The sequence below is a fragment of the Mustela nivalis genome, assembly GCF_964662115.1.
Source record: "Mustela nivalis genome assembly, contig: HAP1_SCAFFOLD_2055, whole genome shotgun sequence".
Lineage (NCBI taxonomy): Eukaryota > Metazoa > Chordata > Mammalia > Carnivora > Mustelidae > Mustela > Mustela nivalis.
In genome coordinates, this window is record NW_028134609.1 from 46781 (window position 1) to 70383 (window position 23603).

The 23603-nt window shown below is 40.5% G+C and overlaps 1 protein-coding gene across 3 annotated transcripts in view; it reads right to left on the bottom strand.

Moving 5' to 3' along the window:
* The window catches only part of SINHCAF (SIN3-HDAC complex associated factor), a 32436-nt gene extending 20712 nt beyond the window's left edge, over positions 1-11724 (bottom strand). The window contains exon 1 of one of the 3 annotated variants that reach the window (XM_082750897.1): positions 11416-11724. The gene's annotated coding sequence lies outside the window, so the exon portion shown is untranslated. Of the gene's footprint in view, positions 1-9246; positions 9611-11064; positions 11305-11415 lie in introns of those variants that run through there. The other 2 variants (XM_082750898.1, XM_082750896.1) reach the window with 2 other exon arrangements.
* Positions 11725-23603: the final 11879 nt, after the last annotated feature.

Here is a 23603-nt window from a genome sequence, read left to right on the forward strand (position 1 = left end):
TTTTTTGTTGGTGGGGATCTCCACAAAACTTACCCAACAGTCCCCACAAGACATCCCATTCTTCAGACTGAGTAATTTTTTTAGGAATTGGGGAAAATAAAATAGCCTGATATCTTCTGACTGACAATCCTTTACACAGCTCTGAGATCTTATGTTCATCCTGATAAAATTCTGCTTCAGTGTGTGAGAGGGGTGTCCCTGCTTTTCTGGGCAGCGCTAAATGCAGTAAGGTGCAAGGTACCCGCCTGCCGCAACACACAAGAGGTGTATGAACCTTTTAATGGATTACTTAAACCTATTAAACCTTTTCTGAGCTTATTCCTGCACTTGGGAGGCACCTGGAATCTGCAGCAAATACACAGGGGTTTCATTTTGGGCTTTGTTTACAGCAACTCAGTTAAGCAGTGGTTGGTGTTTAACCATTTTGCGCTTTGGGGAGCCCAAAAATTAATGAAAGCATTTTCACAGAATCTAGAGACCCACTAATGTTTTAAAAAACAAAACAGGGCGACTGGGTGGCTCAGTGGGTTAAAGCCCCTGCCTTCAGCTCAGGTCATGATCCCAGGGTCATGGGATCGAGCCCCACATCGGGCTCTCTGCTCAGCAGGGAGCCTGCTTCCCTTCCTCTCTGCCTACTTGTGATCTCTGTCAAATAAATAAATAAAATATTTAAAAAATAATTAATTAATTTAAAAAATTTAAAAAAGAACAAAACAAGAAAACAATCCTATAAAACCTACCCACTGTCTGGAGGAAGAGGACACAAAATGGCTCTAAAACCAACTTATTTTTTGTATTTATAGAGAAGGTGATAGGTAGGTGTAACACAACCAGATTTTAAACCTGGAATTTCTGTTATTTCAACAAACCTGGTGGTTCTTTAGAGTATTTATTTCCTAGAATATTCCTAGAAATTTCCTAGGATATTCTTTCCTAGTCCCACATTTGGGCAATCAATATTAAATGATTCCTCCAGAACAATTTATTTTATTTGTTCAAATGACACTGTAAGCTATTAAACTATTTGTGACTTTTGCATCTATTCTCACAGGAGTCACATCATTCCACACTGTTTTCACAGACAGAAGCTAATACCATCTGCTTCCTAATTGATGAATAATTACAGGAGAGTGGACACCATACAATCTTGCTCTTAAGTGTGTGGGGAAAGCAGAAGAAAATTAAGCTTTGAGATAAAGCCAAAAATCAGGAAAGATTTAAGATGCTTATTAAAAGCTGCCATTTGTCTTCTAAAATTAGAACAGTGGTGATGGTTGCAGAACTCTGTAAACATACTAAAAACCACTGACTTGTTCACTTTTAAAGAGTGAATTTTACGGTGTGTGAATTATATCTCAAAAAGCTTGTTTTAAAAATGAAAACAGACTGGGTTAGGAATTCTGTCTTTGTATATCTTTGTAACCTCAGCCATTAAATAATCCCCGTCACTTAATAGGTACTCAATAAATGTGATCAAACTTTTTTAACAAGTTGTAGTGTTTTTTCTTAAAGTTGTTGTTTATACAGCATCTCATGTTTTATAAGGCACTTTCATAAACATTATTTCTTTGGCTGCTGTCAGCCAAACAGCCACAAATTTTTACTGTTCTGTCCAACTTAATTCAATCTCCCAAAGTTAAAAAGATTAAAGTTATCAGTTAAGTCAGCAAAAACCGTAAGAGAAATAAGTGTAACTATGTAGGCAAAATATCACGGGCAACAAAAAGTGAATTTTTAAAAATGCAACAATTAATTCTAAACATCTGATTAATTTCTGGGGGTTTTTTTCCACTTTAAAGCTGCATAATTCATATAAATCTAATGATAAAATTAATTAAAAGATGGGGAATGGGGACACCTGGATGGCTCAGTTGGTTAAGCAGCTGCCTTCGGCTCAGGTCATGATCCCAGCGTCCTGGGATCGAGTCCCACATCGGGCTCCTTGCTCCGCAGGGAGCCTGCTTCTCCCTCTGACTCTGCCTTCCACTCTGTCTGCCTGTGCTCGCTCTCGCTTGCTCTCTCTCTGACAAATAAATAAATAAAATCTTTAAAAAAAAAAAAAAAAAAAAGATGGGGAATGTAACCTTAGTGTTAACACAAGGAAAGGGCGGGGTCAATGCTGCATGTCAAGAATACAAAAGAACCAATTCTATTCTTTCTTTATTTATCAAGTAATCGCTGTGCCCTACATGGGGCCCAAAGTCAACCCAGAGAGCAAGAGTCCAATACTCAACTAACTGACTGAGTCAGCCTGGAGCCCCATCAAAAGGACCAATTATAATCTAATCTAACATGATTACAAAGCCAAAGAGCAGGGATGGTATCTATTTTGTACTTAATTCAACATGCAGAAGGTAAGTACACTGAGTACAACACAATATAAATGGGAAAGAAAAGGAAGCTTTACAACAACAGCTAATACTGAAGGGATGCTATTTAAGAAAAAGTTTTCTGATAAATAATTCAAGCCTTAAAGAGGGTCTTTTAACAATACTAAACTCATTTTAAACTTGACTTTAATCAGGAAACAGTATGAAGAATAGTGAAATGCAAATTTCAAAGCTTTTAGTATGCTTTTTAATATGGAATTGGAGACAGTGAGGTGAAGAACTTAATTCTACAGAGTATTCTTGTCTTTTATCTCTTGCAAGGGTATTAATTTAACATTTAGGAAAAGAGATTTATCTTCTTATGATAAATGCAACATCTAATAGGATCACTTTTTTTGGTACACTTTGAAGAACACCAACAGTTCCTCTAAATATAACTTCCCCAATTCCACTTTCTAGATTCCTTTTAGGAAGTAAAGGGTTTTTTTAATTTCCAAAAATACCTTTCAGAACTACAAAATGCCACTGGATGGACTGGATAGAAGAAAACTAAAAGAGAAGTATGTATGCCAAGGTGATAAGTCAGCTTTATAGTTAATGTTACAATTTGTCCATGCCACTTTGGAAGATGAAATTCTGATTACAATTACAATTGCAACATGTAATTATAATTACAAATGCAGCCTCCCAAAAAAATATTCCTAAAGTGTTTTTCATTTCCAAAAGACCAAAATTCTACAGCTTCTAATCACCACTTTTATTAAAAACCAATGGACACGGACCTAAAAAAAAATACACAAGACACTAGAAGCATCCTATATGCCTATGGATTCTTAGATTGGTTAAATTATGATGTCTTCATACTACAGGATACAGTTCTAGCCCCTAAAAAGAATGCAGATTTGTGACATGTACAGCGTGGAACTATCCAGGATACCTTGTTCTGTAAAATAAACAAACTGAGTAACAGTTACACAGTACAATCCCATTGTGTGTTTTTGAAATGGGACCTTAACTGGCTTTTTTAAATCGTTTTCTAAAAACTAAAAACTAGTACCTCTGAGGGGAGCAGGGATGAAGGAAGCTTACTTTCACTTTCCTCTTTCCAGCACCACGCCCCCAAAACCTCAGTTCTCATTATACACCTTGACTTAACTAAAGAGGGATCTGAGAGAGCCCAGAGAGCTTAAACAAACTTCCTCAAAGACACAAGATGGAGAGATACACATTAGGAAATACACTCCACAGAAGAGAGAGTACAGAACAGACATGGAGCAGGATGGGAAGGAAGCTGCAGAGAAGAGACAAGCAAAAGATTTGTAAAGTGGGAAGGAAGCAGTGTTGAATAAAGACAAAGGGAACCCAGCAACCAAAGACAACTTTGAAGTGAAGGAGATGGCACTTCTTTAGAGTTGAACTTTAAAATGACAGGATGATGGGAAAGGAAGAGATATAAACACTGAAAAAATACCCGTGATCAAAAGTTATGAGCAACCTTTAGTTGCTGTAATTAATTGTTAATGTCACCCTCGACACCATTTTTAGTCAGTGGTATGCTATCTTTAATCACCTAAGTACAGGATCCAGTAAACACTAACAGCGTAACTGGAGCAACACTTCAGAGTCAAACAGGACTAAGAGTGTTTTGTGTTCTCATGCTGCCAGGCCACTTGGTTGCAATGTTCCCCCACAATGAGACCTGTTTCATCAGCCTTGATTAAGGAAAGCCATGGAGCCATTGAACATTATTCCCTCTTATCCCCTTGTTACCAATCCATATCGCAACAACACCAAAAATTTTGAATTTACTTTACCTGTTCACTTTTAAGGGACGAATTTTAACTTGGCTGAAAAAAAACTGAGGAAGGGTTATGGACCCCACTTCTTTGCCAATGGCTTCTTCACACATGTACCCAGTCTCTGAATTATGTGGTAAAGTATTTATTATGGTTGCCTGTGAAATTCACACTTAGCAGAAGAACCTAGAACTCATCCTACAGGAAAGAGGTCAAACTCAGAAATAAAATCTTCAACTGAAATAGCCTAAGTTAAAAATAAAAATCAAAAATCCAGGTCTCTGAGTTTTAGACAGTATTAAAAAAAAAAAAAATACTAGGTTCTCCCATTTTTAACAGTGTGAAAAAACACTGGGTATCCCAATTCTGGATTAGGACTGACTCCAGTGGATGAGAAAATTATAAAGGTTAGGGAGATAGGATTTATCTGCTTCTAAGGGGTGATTATCATCATTTAAGAAATGTAACTACCGTTGAGTCTGCTTAAAAAAAAAAAAAAAGGCACTGTAATAGTCAAGTTGGAGTCTATTTCTGCTTTTCTCTTTACAACTGAATGGGAAGTCACTTCTAACTTCATTTGCCCTCAGCAATATTAGACTGAAATCTTTTTTCTACTTTCCAGGGATGCTGGGGAAGCAAGAGTATGAAAATACCAGTGTCTGTATACCATTTATTTCCTTAAATTTATAAGACTTGCATATTAGGGGCGCCTGGGTGGCTCAGTGGGTTAAAGCCTCTGCCTTCAGCTCAGATCATGATCTCAGGGTCCTGGGATGGAGCCCCACATCGGGCTCTCTGCTCAGCAGGGAGCCTGCTTCCTCCTCCTTCTCTCTCTCTCTCTGCCTGCTTGTGATCTGTCAAATAAATAAAATCTTAAAAAAAAAAAAAAGACTTGCATATTATAGAAATATAAACTCTATTTATCCCAGGACATATACAACAGATTAAACTGAGGACAGAACCCTGATTTCTGACGGTTTTAAGGCCAGGTGTGTGGGAAAAGAGGAATCTGGTCATTTCAGGGAGATTTTAAGTCATGAAACTAAACCATATTCTTTTCTGTGAAGCTGTTGTGTTTCCAAACTCATGAAAAATGTTAAGAAATGGGATATGGTAGCATATGTCTGGTCTGACCCAAACCTGGGAAAATTTTTTGAGCTCTCTGACCCTTCCATTTCTGAATGGTACCTATAAAGCATCAACCAAGGGCTGGAAAGCCCTAACCTTTAAATACTCTACACTAATTCTATAATCTCTTCCAAACATGTTCTTCTGGTATTCACCTACCTTAGTTATCACCTATATAGTCACATAAAAAGTCTGGAAGTCAACCGGGCTCTCCCTTCACAGGCTCTGCATGGACCCCAACATGTTTCTACTATTAAGTCCTTAAAGATTCTATTTCTTCCTTCACTTGTCTGGTTCATGTCCCTTCTGTCCTCACTGCCTATTTGTTCCTCATTATGGTGCTGGAGCCTTGTAACTAATTTCCTTAGAATCTTCAAACAGGTGGTCCCTTCCTAAAGCTCAAACATTAATCATCTCTTTCAAGGTATCAATATGCACTTCAGGATAATATCTAAACTCCCTGGCAAGAAATGCAAAGCTTTTCATGATCTGGTCCTGCTTACCAGCTGCTCCCAACTTGGAATCCTGATATTCCAGGAGTGTCAAACCAACTTTAATAAAAGCTACATCTCTACCCAAGTTGTTCTCTCTGTCTTGGGATGGTTTTACCTCCATCCTCTTAACTCGGGAAATGATTTTTTTTTTTTTTTTAAACAAAAGCTGTCTATACCTGTATTGTAATACCTAACATGGGATTTTTACACACTTGTTTGCTCTATACCTCCTCCTCTCAATAGTAAACTGTTGCAGAGCAGGAACTGTCAGTCTTATATTACAACCAGGTGCTACCTGTACATGATACACAGATACATGCAGAATTTGCTAACACCTAAAGAATGGGATAGGCAAAACAGATCTGAACAGTATACTTAGGCGCACAGAATGGGAAAGGGGTCCACAATAAAAAGGTGTATTGAAAAACTGATACTTTGAATGGAGTCATTTTTAACATTTAGTCTGTAGACTTTTGTAGAAAAAAAGGTTCAAAGATTTCCAGGGAATGTAAACCAAGTGAATCACTTTAATTAGAAAAGACTAATAGAAAATAATTCAATGCTTTCATAATAATCAGAAAAATATTTCTTGCATATTTGAAGCAGGCATGGGGGAGGAAGGAAAGGTTAGGAGAATAGTGTGGAACAAAATGAAATCTCAAAACGAGAGCTATTTAAACTCAGCATATATTAACATGAACCAAACTAAAATTACATTAAGACAAATCGAACTTATGTAATAGGTGGAAACAACTCAATATAAAGCTAGAAATGAATTATTTTAGTTCAGTTGCAACTCTCATACTTCTGGTGCAAAAAGAAAACCTTCCGTGAAAACAAGCTGCCTTCTCTTAGACTAGATGCATTTCCAGATCATTTCCATAATACAGAAAACCTTAGTTACAGACTCAATTAAAAGAGAAACTGAAGAGCCAAAAGACAACAAAACGTTTTCAATCTGTAACCTCCCAGAGTCAAAACTAAGTGTGAAAATCCAAGACTCTGTGGACAAGAGAAATCAGGAAGAAAGAGAACGGCGTTTTCTCGATTCCCACAAGTTTTTGCTGTAAAATGGTTCAATCAAAATTGGACAGGCAACCTGGTGTAGAAGACAGTGTCTTCCCAGAACCAGTTTCTGAAAGTAGGGGAGAGGGCCAAAGACACTCATACTTTCCACTCAACATTTACTGAATTATTTCCTCCAGCAATGTAACTGGCCCCAGGCCTCAGTTTTGTCTCCTGTAAAATGTCTACTTCCCAAATATGTGAGAACAGCCAGTATTTACCAAGCATATCACTAGCTTAATTATTTACAGTCTTGTGAAGTAGTAGGTATTATTATTACTGTTTTGCAGAGGAGAAAATTGGACAACCAAGTGACTTATTTAACACGATCACAGCTTTGAAACCTAGGCATTTTAACCTGAGACTTCCAAACAACAAACCTAATGCCTCAACAAATGGGTTCCCTTCTCTCTCCGCCAATTACATTCCCTTTAAGTGGAAAAAAAAAAACGTTGCATTTTTAAAGCAACCTACTACGTGTTAGCATGTTAAATTAATTTGTCCTCATCACAGCATACAAAGTTGGTCTAGATTTCAAATAAGCTTAACTTTCCCCAGTGAAAAACTGATTTTACATAGAAAATCATTCTCAAATTGCTTTTCTGACATAAATCTGCAGGAGTCTGAGCCGCAAGAGCCAGATTTTTCCAGGCCCTGATTACAAGTGGGAAAATAAACTCACCATCCAGTTAAGAATACTGTGGGACAGCAGCTTTAAGGCCTGCTGCCCACCAAAGTTCCAGAATACACAACCTATTGAACTTTTCATTTCCAAACTCCTGAAAAAAGTTATGCAAAAAGGAAGGCGGTCTTTCCCATTCTCCATTCATTCACCTTGATAAATCAAATCTGCTGCACATATGATGTGATACTTAAAACAGAAACTATTAAGCTCTATTGTACTTGAAATCTCCAAGAACTCTGAAATTCTGGCTTCATCCCAGGTATAAAATACTAATGAAGATAAATAAATCAAAGAATCTTAGTGTACTTAAAAAACATCTTACACATTTTAATAGACCAAAGAAGTAACTGCACAAAAGAAACTCATAAAGTTACTAAATACAAAGTTTTTCATATTCTTGACATGTTCCTTCTACCCACTTCAGAAATGTATTGTTACTTAATTGGCTGCCCTTAAGTATTTGTAGTTTGGTCAACCAAAACCTGGAGAAACAGGTCTATTTAATATCAGAACAATGAAAAGAGCAATTTGTAGGTTTTTTGTTTGGGCGTGGCATCTAAGGATATTATTTTTTGGTAACAACCACTTTTAGATCCTAACCCTTAAACATTATCCAAATGTGGGAGAAATCAGGAAAGAAGCTGCAGATCCGGTGCTGCTTATCGGTTGTCTAGACTGCAGGCAAACCCCAAATACCAAAGAAGCATCCATGTGTCAAACCAGCATAATTTTTGAGCTATGCCTGGGGCCACATAACAAAAAAAAAAAAAAAAAAAAAGTTGGCTCCAAAAGAAAATCTAAGAGGGGTAACCAAAAGGTCAAACCCAGTTCACGGGAACTAGGAAGCAGCTAGCAGGGATAGCTATAGCCTTTTACCCTGTCAACCCCCTTAGCAGCTTCCTCCCCAACCACCACATAAAATCTCCAAGAAAGGCCCAACTCACCAGGAGCTAGCTTCTTCAAGGTCATCCTAAGATAACGCAATGAACAATCACCAAAGATTGAGCCACGCATACCTTTAGGGCTAAGAGAGACTTTCCCCCTTCCCCAAATCGTTATATAAATACTTTAGATGCCATCAGGCTTTTCTCCAATTCCATCAGAAACAAACTCCTAGACTTTAATTTAATTTAGATTGACCACCTAAATAAACGTGTTCGGTTTTGCGACCTACATTATTAAAAGGCTTCCCAAGTCTGGCAAACTCCAGCTCAAAAACAGGTGCTTTCAAGGTACTTTTAATGACAAGGTCAAATTCATATTTTTAATTACTAGAAGAATAAAGGGTTTTTTTTTTTAACCTTCCTCAGGACTACGTGAGGCGTGGGAACTGGGGGAGTACTGCTTGGGTAAAACTCCCTCACACAGGGTCAGTATTGGCGTAATCAGTAGTTCCTAGTCTTCCCAGTGTCTGTAGTTAGCCAAGGTTAGACGAAGAAAATAAAAACAAAGAAACCTACTAGGTCTAGTTACCAGAACAAACTGCACCGCCCTGCCACCCCAAGAAACCAACCCCACCCGCAACCAAAACAAACCTCGCCCCTCCCGGAGCCCCCTCCCACACGTAAACACACAAAGAAAACAGCGGCACGCACAATTCAGCCACAGTCCTCACTTCCCTTTGTACGACAACGGGGAGCCCCGAAACTTCCCCACGGTGGTTTTTTCGGGTGTCGTCGGGGCTGGGCGCCCTCAACATGCGGGCCACGACTCGACTGCGGGGGGTTGGGGTGCTCGCCGCAACGTACCCGCTTCCCAGAAAGCAGCAAGATGCCTCCCCAGTCCTCCTGTGGCCCTCGGCACCCCTCCAAACGCGCTTCCCCCTCGGGCACGCGGTGACGGCCGAGAGAGAGGCACCGGGGCAGCAAATAGAAACGCTCCCCGGTGGGTTTGTTGGTAAATAGAACAACTTGGGTCGGGAAGAAAGTTCCTGCGGAAAGCTGCTCGCCGGGGCGAGGGCGGCAGGAGGTGACCCGCGTCCCTTGCCGCCTCCTCCCTCACCTGCGCCGGAACAACGGGCCCCCACGCACGCCCGCCCGCCCGGCGCCTCCCGCAGGCCGCGCCTCCCGCACGCCGCGCTGCCGGGGCTTGTTCCTCCTCATGGCTTTGCCCTGACGTAATTCAAACATGGCAACAGTTCGACTTCAAAGGCGAATCCACAGACCTCCCAGACACAGACTCCGGGCCACGGGTAACGGGCCAAGAACTCGGGGCCACGCTCTCCCGGCCCCTCGGCCGTCGCGGCACTCGGCGCCCGTGCTGAAGCGCCGGGGCCCCGAGACCGCCGCCTCTCTGCCCGCCCGGAGCGCGGAGCACGCCGCCTCCCCGCGCACCAGCATGGCACCTCACGCCAGCAGCGCCGCCAAAGTTTCCCAGCGAGGAGCTGAGGGACAAAAGCCCCTCTCGAAACTCGCCCAAAGTTCGGGGGGCCGGGCCCGCACGGCCCTTCGCCGGGCGGCCGCCCCAGCGCCGGCGGGGCCCGCACGGGCACATGCAGCTCTTTGTTTTCTGTCCAGCCGGGCGCTGCCTACGTGCAGCATCAGGGATGTCGGATTGTTTCTCAGAGACGAGAGACACTTGACGATCACCCCGAGTTAGGGTCCGGACCCCGCGCCCTGAGAGCTCGGAGCCTGTACCCCCCGTCCTCCCCTCAGCAGCAAGCCCATTTAATCAAAGTTTTTCAGTGCCCTTGATGAGAAACGCCCGATTACCCGCCCCGCACCAGCGGAGACTTGGCGACTTTCACTCTGCTTTTTAAACTGGCAAGACGCCATCATCAGCAAATCACATTGTCCTGCCGGCCGGCCCGCCCCAACAGCACCCGCATCTCACTGCCGGCCCGGAGCCGGACACTCACACCGACCTCCGGCGAAAATCGGGGTCGCAGCCCCAAGCACGTGGTCTGTCATGTTCAGCACAAAAAGCAGTGCCCTCCGGAGTTCCCTCACTCCTTCGGCGCACACAACGCCGCTGCCTCCATCCCCAAGTCAACTTGGCTCTGACTAGCCATCTTAAGCCGCACTCGGCTGCCCCAGAAAGCCCTCGCCGTGGCGCCCACATCTACGCTACAGGTGAATAAATTGCGAACAAAACTTGAGGCTCCACAGACACATGGCCCCCCGCGCTGCCTGGGCGCGGTCGGGGGGAAGAGGCGTTGGGGAGCCGGGCTGCTTCAAGCGGCCGCGTGTTGCTCTCATTGTCGCATCCGCATCCCTCCGGAGTTCGGCAAACAACGCCACGCCGCGTGCACTCCGGCCACCGGGCGCTGACCCAAAAGGCCGATTTAAACCCCCTCACGCCCGCCAGCTCGCAAGCAGACGGCAACTTAAGTTTCCGAGCGAATGGCGTTTATTGTCCACCCTTCTCAAACACTCGCCGGGGGCTGCAACGAAACTAAACCACGAGGTTCAACCGCGGCGCCCGACCACTCCCGGGGCGCGCGCCCACGCGGATGCACCAGCCCGGGGCCCCTCCGCAGTTGCCAGCAAGTCGTTTTTCTCTCGGGCCTTCCAGCCACCAGCTCCTTTCCGCCACACAACACTACGGCTGAGAAAAGTCATTGTCACCTTCAACGTGGATCCCTCAACTCCGGCGACTCCTCAGTCGTCTGCAGCCTCCACTCACTTCCCCCAACCCCAAGACTTTCGGTTTGCCTCCAGTACCCTCCCCAATTAAAAAAGACACACTAAACATGTGTATACAAAAGAGCCCGGGGCTTGAAGATTACGAGAACACTGCTCCCAGCAATGCCATCTCCAAGACAAAACTTCCTGTGCGTGCGTCTGTGTGTGCGTATTTGTGTGGATGGACCGGGGGAGGTGGGGGAGGTGAAAAGAGGAAAAAAAAAAAAAAACCCACTCTGAAATCAAAGCCTCGTGAGAGAGTTTTGCACCAGAGTAATGGTCAGAGTCACTCACCTTCCAAAGGCAGCCGTTCCACGCGCAATAACGTTCCCGAGGTGCGGAGTGCACGCCAAGGCAACCCCCCCTTCCGATCGCTCCCTCCTCCTCAACTGCCTTGTCTAGAAAGATTGTCTCCTGCAGTTCTGCAGTTGCTACCGCTGGCCGGGAAGGTGTAGATTCCGCTTTCCCTCTGCGCACGCGCGTCTCCCGGTACAAAATTCTCCTGAATCGAACTTATTTGCATACGGGCGCGCGCGCGTCGCGGGCTGGGAGGGGAGAAGGCCTGGCGGCCGCGCGCGCTCCCGAGGCCTCTATTGTCCTTTTAAGGGGAGAAGCTCCGCGGCGCGGGAAACGAGGCGGCCAGAGGGAAACGGGGGCGGGGACTGCTTACTACGGCTGACGTCACGTAAACAAACGCCCCCTGGCTGGAGGCTGCAGCGGAGAGGGAGTGGCTGGGTGGGAAAGGCGGAAAGGTTAGCGAGGGAGGGCGGTCGTTCGACTGCGTGACGTGCTTTCCACCTTGAAGTTCTTGGGGCGCACCTTCTCTCGTGGAAAGATAGTTTTGGAAGATGTTTTTGCAAAATTGTCACACCTGTGCCCACGTTCAGACCGGACGCGACAGGAGGGGTGGTCTTCCAGACAACCAGACTGGACTTATCCCTCCTATATTTCCTAAATTTTGTTTGGAGTTGGGTTTTTGAAGGTTTTTTGTTTGGTTTTGTTTTTTTAGTCCTCTGGAACCAGGAGAGATTCGTTTTCGTTTTTGTGCAGTTTTAATGAGTCGTTTAATAAAGTCCCATTTTGACACTCTATCCATTCATTAACTCCCGCCCGCCTTCCTTTAAGCAGTAACCCAACCAATAACTATCCAATTTTTCCCCCACTTCGACCTTAAGATTTCAACCCTGTCTGATTGAATAGTTAACTTCCGTGGGAACAGTGTAGCTTTCTAAACGACTAGTCGGTGGAAGTCAGTAATCTAGAAACATGCATACCTCCTCCAGCTGCTTGTAAAGGGTGTTCCACTCACCCAGAACTAATACCACTAACTGGTGGTCCTGGTAATGGAAAAAGTAGCCATCAAGTGCAGACTTTCCCTAATGTATAATAAACCAACAATTTAAAAGCTTCCTGTCCCAGGAGGAAAGAAAAAAAAAAAAACTGAAAAATTGCAGTAACTCTTCTCATGTTAAGTAAAAAATGAAAAAAGAAGAACTGTGATACACCTTTGTTTGCAGAACACACCTAACACCAGCAGATTGAGCCCCTGATGAAATGATAGAGGGAGGGTGGGGAGAGAGGAAGGATGTTTTTCCCAGAAACTTGATATTGTTCCCAAGCTACAAAAGTGTGGACATCAACCATAAAACTTAATCATCTGCTGACAAGTTTCACTGCTTTCACTGTAATGTCAACAATATGGAATTAAATAGATACTTCTGAAACACTAATTTAATTCAACAAACAATTCATAGTACAGTCAAGACAAACCCACTTCCAACCTCTTTCAAGTAATGTTTCTTTTTTTCTTTGGATCCTATAACATACTGTTTCCCTAACTGTATATGAAAACCACATATTAAATACCCGCAAAAAAAGAGAAAAAAAAAGACACCTCTCACTAAAATGTGAATTCCCTCAGGGCAAGAATTTTATATTGTATTCATTTTTGTACTTCAGTGCCTAAAACAGTACATAGCAGAAAAATTGAAAATTTGCTTGTAAAATAATAAGTTGATGGACATTTTCAAAGTTATTTATAAGACTTACCTCAAGTCAGCAGCTTTACTTTAGTGTAGAATTTTTGTATGTAACCTAAAATGATTTTGGAAGTTATAGTGATCACCTCAATTAATATGATGCCTATGATGCTCAAACAGTTCTTAGCATAATAAAGTGGATGGAGTAGGCTTCCTAGCTGTTTCTGGACTTTCATTGGTAACAAACACCTACCTTCTTTTTGGTTTTGGGGTTTTTTTTTTAAGATTTTATTTATTTATTTGACAGACAGAAATCACAAGTAGGCAGAGAGGCAGGCAGAGAGAGAGGAGGAAGCAGGCTCCCTGCTGAGCAGAGAGCCCGATGTGGGGCTAGATCCCAGGACCCTGGGATCATGACCTGAGTGGAAAGCAGAGGCTTTAACCCACTGAGCCACCCAGGCGCCCCTACCTTCTTTTTGAAGAGAATTTTTATAAGTTGTCCTGGATTGTCTCATGTACTTATTTGGTTTATGACAGATCTTCCAAAAATAATTTCAAATTGACATATACTTTTACAAATATGAAAGTTGCAAGTGTGATAATATTTTTCAAACTTCAATTATTGCTTACAGGATCTATCTATCTACATATTATATATTATATAAAAATAAAAATGTGCCTTGAATGCCTTTTCTCTAGAAAGTTTATATAAAGAATATATATATAATGTAATCCAAGGATGGAATAGGTTCAACGAACAAGCTATGTAGAAATTACATATAGTATTTAGGATATACTGTTCAGATAAAAAAGTACCTGTAAGCTTCAGAGGTAGAGTTACCTAATATTGCATGGCAAGACTTCCTGTGCTCTCAAAGTAGAAGTCAAGAAGTAATCTGGGTAATTTTTGTAGGAAAGGTAGCAACAAAATCCTTAAAGAGGAATTTGAGTTTCTTAGAGTCATTAAAAAAAAAAAAAAAAAACCCTCCTAGTTTTGAACAACTAGATGCATGCCAAAGGTTCTTTTGTTTATTCTGTTTCTTTAACATGTTGTATGGCCGTTTCTATTCAGGTGCTATAGCTCATTTACGGGCTACTTTAAAATACTATTACCTAAATATCCCAAGTGAATTTTTCATGGAAGGAAGGAAGGGAAGGAGGGAGGGAAGGAGAAGGGAGGAGGGGAGAGAGAGAGGAAGGAAGGAAGGAAGGAAGGAAGGAGGAAGGAAGAGAAAAAGAGAGGGAGAGAGAGAAAAGGAAAGGGAAAGAGAAAGAAAGAAAGGGAAAGAAAGAAGTAATTTATAATATATAAATTTGGATAATAGGAGATTGAATTACACAATGTTTAAACTATTTGAGTATTTTGGGGCACCTGGGTGGCTCAGTCGTTAGGCATCTGCCTTAGGCTCCAGTCATGATCCTAGGGTCCTGGGATGGAGCCCCACGTCTGGCTCCCTGCTTGGTGGGAAGCCTTCTTCTCCCTCTCCCACTCCCCCTGCTTATGCTCCCTCTCTGTGTCTCTCTCTGTCAAATAAATAAATAAAATCTTTAAAAAAAAAAAAAACTATTTGAGTATTTTTAATGACTATAATACTATGTTGAACTCATACTGAGTTCTCAAAAATATTGAAATTAAAAATACAGTAAAAAAATACAGTAAAAATACAGCAAAAAATAAAAAATACAGAAATTGAAATTGAAAATAAATTACAAGATATTCTGGTTAAGCCAACTACCTTCTTATAATTTGTTGTCCCCACTGTAGAATTATCCCTAGTGCTTGAACATTTTTATTCATTTAGCAAACGTTTAATGGTCATAACTATGTGTCAGATAGTAAAACTATTTCAGAAGTGGAGGAGCTCAAGCCCTCCTTACATCTTCTAACTTATTTCTATATAATTCTATTTTATTTGTTAACTTTTTCTTCTGTAGCATTCATTGCCTTCTTTTAAGACTGAACGATTAAACTACTTTACAATTTCTTATAACATTCTTGGCATGGATGGTAAATTATATGTAGAGGACTGAAAAGGACAATTCTTGCCTGGTAATGAAGGATATTATATTATTAGCAATTTAGTAATGTTTGTAATATCAACTCAAACTAATGATCATTTTTTATTTATTTTATTATTGGGTTTTTTTTTTTTTTACAATTTATTTATTTATTTATTTGACAGACATCACAAGTAGGCAGAGAGGCAGGCAGAGAAGAGAGAGGAGGAAGCAGGCTCCCTGCTGAGCAGAGAACCTGATGCGGGGCTGGATCCCAGGACCCTGGGATCATGACCTGAGCCGAAGGCAGAGGCTTTAACCCACTGAGCCACCCAGGCGCCCCTATTTTTGTTATTTCTTAAAATCTTATTTATTTATTTGAGAGAGAGATAGAGCCAGAGAGCCCAAGTGGAAGGAATGGCAGAGGGAGAAGGAGAAGCAGCCTCTTTACTAAGCAGGGAGCCCAACACAGGGCTCAATCCTAGGACCCTGGGATCATGACCTGAGTCCAAGGCAGACGCTTAACCATCTGAGCCACCCAGGCGCCCCAGTGATCATTTTTTAAATGAAGGCTAATACTCTCATCAGACGCTGGTACCAACCACATCAAAACAATTTGTTGAGCCCAGGAAAGGGCTGATTATTATTATTAAACATTTGGTTTAGTTCCTAGCAGGTAATAGCCATAGAACTAAAATTTTTTCTCACACCAAAACAAGCATGGTATTTTGTTACTTATTTGTTCAAATCCTTTTGAAGTTCAAATAGCAAGTGGTCAGAGCAAGCCAGAAAATTTTAAGATATAATGAATAGAATTGGCTTTGTAATCTAAGCAATCCTCCAACAACGGTTAGACAGCTACCAGAAAAAGATAGCTATTACTTAAAGTTAGCTTTTTAAATTTTTTGAACTTAAATATTTGAAGAATTGTCACAAATTTATTCTTAGAGGAACCTCTAAATTTATAGAAATTTTAAGTCTTATACTATCTTGTGACATTTGAATAGCATAATTTAAAAAATAAAATTACTGGTTACAAAAGTAATTTTATTTTAAGAAGAACATTGACAGGGGTGCCTGGGTGGCTCAGTCAGTAAGCATCTGCCTTTGGCTCAGGTCATGATCCCAGGATGCTGGGATCAAGTGGGGGGCTCCCTGCTCAGTGGGGAGCCTGTTTCTCCCTCTCCAGCTCCCCCCACTTGTGTTCTCTCTTTCTGTCAAATACATAAATAAAATATTTTTTTTAAAAATAACATTGGCAAACTAGAGTCAGTTCACAAGAGAATGAATCAGGATGATGAAAGAGCTGAAAACCACAGCATAAAGGCAGTAATTGAAGGAGGGACTGTGTCTTGATTGTGCAAGAGAATAATCTGACAATCTGAGGGACCATCATTAGTAGAACCAATAGGCTTATTCTTTTATGCCCAGGAACCAAATTGTTTTGAAAATCGTAAGAATGTAGACTTCTATGAAACATCAGAAAAATCTCCACACATACAAATAGTCCAAAGATTGTTCAAAATACTTCATAGGTTAACTCCCCAGCACTAATGACAGTATTCACAGAAGTAAAAGCAAAAATTTTATTTCAGTGAATTACATACATTATTTACAAAATAAAGCCTGCTATCTCTAAACTCCTATAGAAGTCTATGGATCTATGATTCCATGGGATAAACGAGTGGTACCATCAATAAGTGCCTAAAGTTCAAGAGAGGGATTTATCACTGTGGCTGAAGAGGTTAGGAATGTCTTTTTAGAGAGGATGGGATTTGAGCTTGAACTTCATTCATTCATTCACTAATTCATTAAATAAATACTTCCTGAGTTTCTACTAATTGCCAGTCTCTGACAATAAAATGATATGAAATACAGAAACAGTCTCTTATGGAATGTGGGACGCAGGCATTCCAAATCACCATGCAAATATAATTATGAACTGTGAGAATAGAAGGGGAAAAAAGTACTGTGAGCCTAATTATGGATAGCAAGGGAATCTGATCTAAATTGGAAGTAAGAAAAATCATCTTAAAGAAAGTAAAGTTGAATTATTAGCAGAAGCAGATGGAGAATTTGAAGTGGCAACATCAAGAACAAATTCTTAGCCATGGTACTTGGGGTGGTGGGAAAGATATGACTAGAAGAAGACTCATGTCTGTGATTGATAAAAGTCATATATGAATCCTGTTTCAGGGAAAATTTGGTGTCAGGTGTTGCAGACCCAGAGAAATCAGGATTTAAGCCCTCTGCATTTGGAAGTATGTACATTGAGTCAGAAGTAGATACGTGCAAAAGTATTCTAGAATCAAACCCTGTATGATTGGATTACAGTTGGTTTAATCACTGTATTTTTCTTCTATGAAAATTTATTTTTCTAAATGTCAATAAGATATTGATCCCCCCCCCATAGAGTCCATTTCCTGGAAGAATCCTTGTTCTAATTATTCAAATCATTCCTGAAGGTTAGCATTCCACACCATCAACAGATAAACAAGTGAACAAGCAGACGCATGGTGCAGAAAGTCAAAGAAACATGCTGGATTGCCATTTCTAAAAGCCTTGGGAATAAAATATCCAGGAATATAGAAGAATTTGATATTTTGTTTCTAGTTATTTTTAAAAATGTATAAATCTATATTTTAAGAATTTGAATGCTTATACATTAATTTAAAAAATAGAATGCAATCTCATAGCTTAGATGGTACAAACATTAATAGTTTATCTAGAGGTTCCTGGCTGGCTCAGCGGTGAGAGCATATCACTCTTGATCTCAGGGTTGTGAGTTCAAGCCCCATGTTGGGTATAGAGATTACTAAAAAAAAAAAACAAACTTAAAAAATAGTTTATCTAGATATATTGTTAATTTAGTAGTGCTGTAGTGTTCCAGAAATGGAAATACAAAGCAGATGAAATAAGTAATTAATGTACCACACTGCACTTATGGCAGTGATTAGAGAAGATGGTATCATCAGAGAGTAAAACATACTGCATACTATCTTCTTAGCAGGCAAAATTTAGTATATGAACATAATTTAAATTTTTTTAAGGAATAAAATTGGGAAACATCCTTGGGTGTGTTAAAAATAGGGAAGGGTACCCGTACTCAGTTTGTTGAAAACTTAAGTGCTAATATAATGTCAATAATGTAATTTACACTTAAACTAATAATTTACAAAAATAAGATTTTATGGAGGAAAATAGAGAATTCTAAGATATTTAAAGCCATTTGGACACCTGGGTGGCTCAGTCAGTGAAGCTTTGGCCTTCGCTCAGGTCATGATCCTGGAGTCCTGGTGTCCAGTCCCCAGATCAGGCTCCTTGCTCAGCAGGGAGAATGCTTCTCCCTCAGCTTGTAGCTCACCCTGTTTGTGCTCTCTCACTCTCTCTCTGACTAAAAAAAAAAAAAAACACACACACACACACACTTTAAAAAATAAAAAATAAAGTAATTGCTGGGGGGACCTGGGTGGCTCAGTTGGTTAAGTGGGCAGCTGTTTATTTCAGCCCAGTTCGTGATCTCAGGGTTGTGAGTTCAAGCACATGCTGGGCTCCATGTGGAGCCCACTTTAAAAAAAATTTTTTTCTGAAAAAATTCATTTTTAAAAATTTTACCTTCTCTCATTCCTTCTTTCTTTCTTTTCTTTCCTTCCTCTTTTTTTTTTTTTTTTTTTTTTTTTTTTAAGATTTTGTTCATTTGTCAGAGACACAGCAAGAGAGGGAATACAAGCAGGGACGGTGCGAGAGGGAGCAGGCGTCCCACGGGGCAGGGAGCCCAGGGGTCCATTGATATAAATTTTTAATCCCATCTTTTATTTGCAATATTTTTTTTTTTTTTTAGATTTTATTTATTTGACAGAGACATGGTGAGAGAGGGAACACAAGCAAGGGAAGTGGTAGAGGGAGAAGCAGGCTTCCTGCAGAGCAGGGAGCCCCTTGCAGGGCTCCATCCCAGGACCCTGGGATCATGACCTGAGCTGAAGGCAGACACTTAATGACTAAGCCACCCAGGTGCCCCCTCTCATTTCTTCAAATCAGAACATTGGCCAGTTATGCTAGAATGAGTTTCAGGTATTAATTAATTAATTTTTATTCAAATTCTTGATTTGGAAAACTGAACATAAACAAAACATTCTTATGAACTTTTTTCTTTTTTAAGTTTTTATTTAAATTCCAGTTAGCTAACAGTGTTATATTAGCTAATAGTGTTATATTAGTTTCAGTAGTAGAATTTTGTGATTTATCATTTACATGCCACACCCAGTGCTCATCACAAGTATCCAGTGGGGCCCCTGGGTGGCTCAGTCCTTAAGCATCTACCTTAGCTCAGGTCATGATCCCAGGGTCCTGGAATTGAGCTCTGCATCGGACTCCCTGCTCCACACTGGGAAGCCTGCTTCTCCCTCTTCCGCAACCCCTCCTCCTGTGTTCCCTCCCTAGCTAGGTCTCTCTCTGTCGAGTAAATAAAATCTTAAAAATAAAAGTATTCCTATTAACTTCTACACTGATATAATGTCAAAAGAGAAAATTTATAAACATTTTTCTCTTTTGGGCATGTCATAAATATTACTTTAAAAGGATATTGCAGGGACGTCTGGGTGGCTCAGTTGGTTAAGCAGCTGCCTTCTGCTCAGGTCATGATCCCAGCGTCCTGGGATCGAGTCCCACATCGGGCTCCTTGCTCAGCAGGGAGCCTGCTTCTCCCTCTGCCTCTGCCTGCCATTCTGTCCACCTGTGCTCGCCCTCTCTCCCTCTCTCTCTGACAAAAAAAAAAAAAAAAAGAATATTGCAGGTGGCTCAGACGGTTGGGCATCTGCCTTCGGCTTGGGTCATGATCTCGGGGTCCTGGAATCAAGCTCCACATCGGGCTCCTTGCTCTGTGGGGAGTCTGCTTCTCCTTCTCCCCTGCACCCAGCTCATTCTCTCTGTCTCTCTCTCAAGCTAATAAATAGAATCTTTAAAAAGGAGGAGGTCACCTGGGTGGCTTAGTCGTTAAGTGTCTGCCTTCAGCTCAGGTCATGATCCCAGGGTCCTGGGATTGAACCCTGCATCAGGCTCCCTGCTCTGCAGGAAGCCTGCTTCTCCCTCTCCTACTTACGCTGCTTGTGTTCCCTCTCTTACTGTGTCCCTATCAATTAAATAAAATCTAAAAAAAAAAAAAAAAAGAAAGAAAGAAAAAGAAAAGAAGAAAAGAAAGAATATTGCAAATAAAAGATGGAATTAAAAATTTGTATCAACGGAAAGCCTGGGTGGCTCAGTTGGTTAAGCATCTGCCTTAGGCTCAGGCCATGAACTCATGCTCTCTCTTACTATTTCCTTCTCTCTCTCAAATAAATAAATAATATCTTTTAAAAAGGAGGATTTTATTTATTTATTTGAGAGAGAGAAAGAGCAGGGCAGGGAGGAACAAAGGGAGAGGGAGAAGCCCCATATAGGTCTCCCTGCTCAGCGGGGAGCCTGCTTCTCCTTCTCCGTCTACCTCTCCCTCATTCTGGTGCATGCTCTTTCTCTCTCTCTCAGATAAATAAACTATTTTAAAAATAAATTTTATAATAAAAACTTTATTAATAATTTTAATGTAAATGGAATCTACCATTTTTTATCTAGATTTGACTGTAAACAAATTTGTTTGATAATATCCAGGGTTGATGACTGTGTAGGAAAAAAATAATTTCATACTCTTTTATTGGGACTATAAAATATTCATTCCATTAAGACACCAGTTTAAAGAAAATAAATAAATAAATAAATAAATAAATAAATAAATAAATAAAAATAAGACACCAGTTTAAACATTATCTATTGAAACATAAAACCTTTTGTTTGGTTCCATTCCTAGGAACTTTCCCTAAGACATATTCACACAGGACACACAGGTTTGTGGAGAAAAAGAAACTTTTCAAAATAGTAGGTAAAGTATGATTTCATTTGAGGAGAAAAGAAAAATATATGGAGAAAGTGTACATATTTATGTATATATATACGTATATATATATCTCACATGTTTGTGTGTGCATAAAAAGTGATTGCAAGGAGACATACTACTATGTTAATCACAATTGCCTCTGAGGATAGAAGACAGAAAGCAAGTGGGAGTAGTGATTTTTATTTTAAATAATTTTTATATAATTTTTCCTCTTTGAACTTTTATGAGCATCAATTAGTTTTATAATATAAAAGGTTAAAGTAGAAAAACATCTATTAAAACACATGGAAAGAGGTGCCTGGGTGGCTCAGTGGTTTAAGCCTCTACCTTCCGCACAGGTCATGATCTCGGGGTCCTGGGATTGAGCCTCACATCGGGCTCTCTGCTCGGCAGGGAGCCTGCTTCCCCCTCTCTCTCTGCCTGCCTCTCTGTCTATTTGTGATCGCTCTCTCTCTCTCTCGAATAAATGAATAAAATCTTTTTATTTTTTAAATTTTTTTAAAAGATTTTATTTATTTATTTATTTATTTATTTATTTGACAGAGAGATCACAAGTAGGCAGAGAGGCAGGCAGAGAGAGAGAGAGGAGGAAACAGTCTCCCTGCTGAGCAGAGAGCCCGATGCGGGACTCTATCCCAGGACCCTGGGATCATGACCTGAGCCGAAGGCAGAGGATTTAACCCACTGAGCCACCCAGGCACCCCGAATAAAATCTTTTTTTAAAAAAATAAATAAATAAAACACATGGATCATATTAGGAATACAAAAAAGAAAAGTGTCTGTATTAGTTTGACAAATCACTGAGGTAACTATTAGCTTCTTGAACCCAAGATCTATATCCAATTTGGCTTTAAAGTTTCCAAAATACTTTGTATGATGTGTGCGTATAAATAGGTATAAAACCATACAACCTATAAACACTCCTTTCTTCTACCTGAATTCTCTTTCCCTTCATCCCTGAATGTTTAAATCCTACTCATGCTTCAAGGCTTAACTCAAATGCCAGTTCAGATTTAGACATATTTATCATTTATTGATTTCCAGCTCTGGATATAGCATTATGCTATGTGCATGTTTTATTTCTTCTCTTCATTGTTTAAAATCCTAGTGATAATCCTGTGACATAGATGTGAGTCCTTCTCATTTACATAAGAAATAATAGTCCTTAGCCCTAATGGGGCTTAATCAGTATCATAGGAAGTGGTAGAGATGCAGGGAAACCAGGTCTCTTGAGTTCAAATTCCAGATTCATTCTCCTTACTCTTCCATGGACTTTGCATTGACTTCTCAAACAGAAAGTAGTGTTTTCTTCCCCTCAAACCCTTCTAACATGTTGTCAGTGTATCTTAAGACACCCATCAATTTCTGCTTTGTTTCAGTTTATTTCAATTATTCATATGCAGCCTTGTATCTCTATATGACAATGAGAACCTAATAGTTTCAATCCTTGAAGGGCATGAAAATCATCTGTGAACTTCTTTTTTCCAACCTTTTTTAGTGTGGTAAAATACATATGACATAAAAAATGTATCATCCTAATGATTTTAAGTGTAAAACTCAGTGATGTTAAATACATTTATAATGTTATGCAAATTATCACCATGTATCTCCATAATTCTTTTCATCTTGTAAAACTAACACTCTACCCATTAAAAAATAACATTCTATTCTCCCCTCCTCCCAGCCGTGGCAACCACCATTCTATCTTCTGTTTCTACTATATTGACTACTCTAACCACCTCATATAAGTGGAATCATGAAGTATTTTTTTTTGCAGCTGGCTTATTTGACATGCATAATATCCTCATGGTTCATTCATGTCATAGAATATATGAAGTTTTTCTTCCTTTTTAAGGCCAAATAATATTCCATTGTAGTATATTCCACATTTAGCTTATCAGTTGACACTCATATTACTTCAATGTTTTAGTAATTGGGAATAATGGATGCCTGATATACAAATATCTCTTCAAGAACCTGTTTTCAGGGGCGCCTGTGTGGCTCAGTGGGTTAAGCCGCTGCCTTCGGCTCAGGTCATGATCTCAGGGTCCTGGGATCAAGTCCCGCATTGGGCTCTCTGCTCAGCAGGGAGCCTGTTTCCTCCTCTCTCTCTCTCTCTGCCTACTTGTGATCTCTCTCTGTCAAATAAATAAATAAAATCTTCAAAAATAAATAAAAAAAAAAGAACCTGTTTTTGGGGGTGCCTGGGTGGCTTAGTCATTAAGCATCTGCCTTTGGCTCAGGTGATGATCCCAGAGTCCTAGGATCCAGCCCTACATCCCACTTCCTGCTCAGCAGAAAGCCTGCTTCTCCCTCTCCCACTCCCCCTGCTTGTGTTCCCTCTTTCCCTGTCTTTCTCTCTATATATATGTCAAATAAATAAATAAATCTATCTTTAAAAAAACTGTTTTCAATTTTGGGGGGGTATATACTCAAAAGTAGAATTGCTAGATCATGTGGTAATTCTATTTTTAATTTTTTTGAGGAACTACCATACTGTTAGCCACAGGAACTATATTATTTTGCATTTTCAACAACAGTGCACAAGGGTTCCAATTTCTCTACATCCTCACCAACAT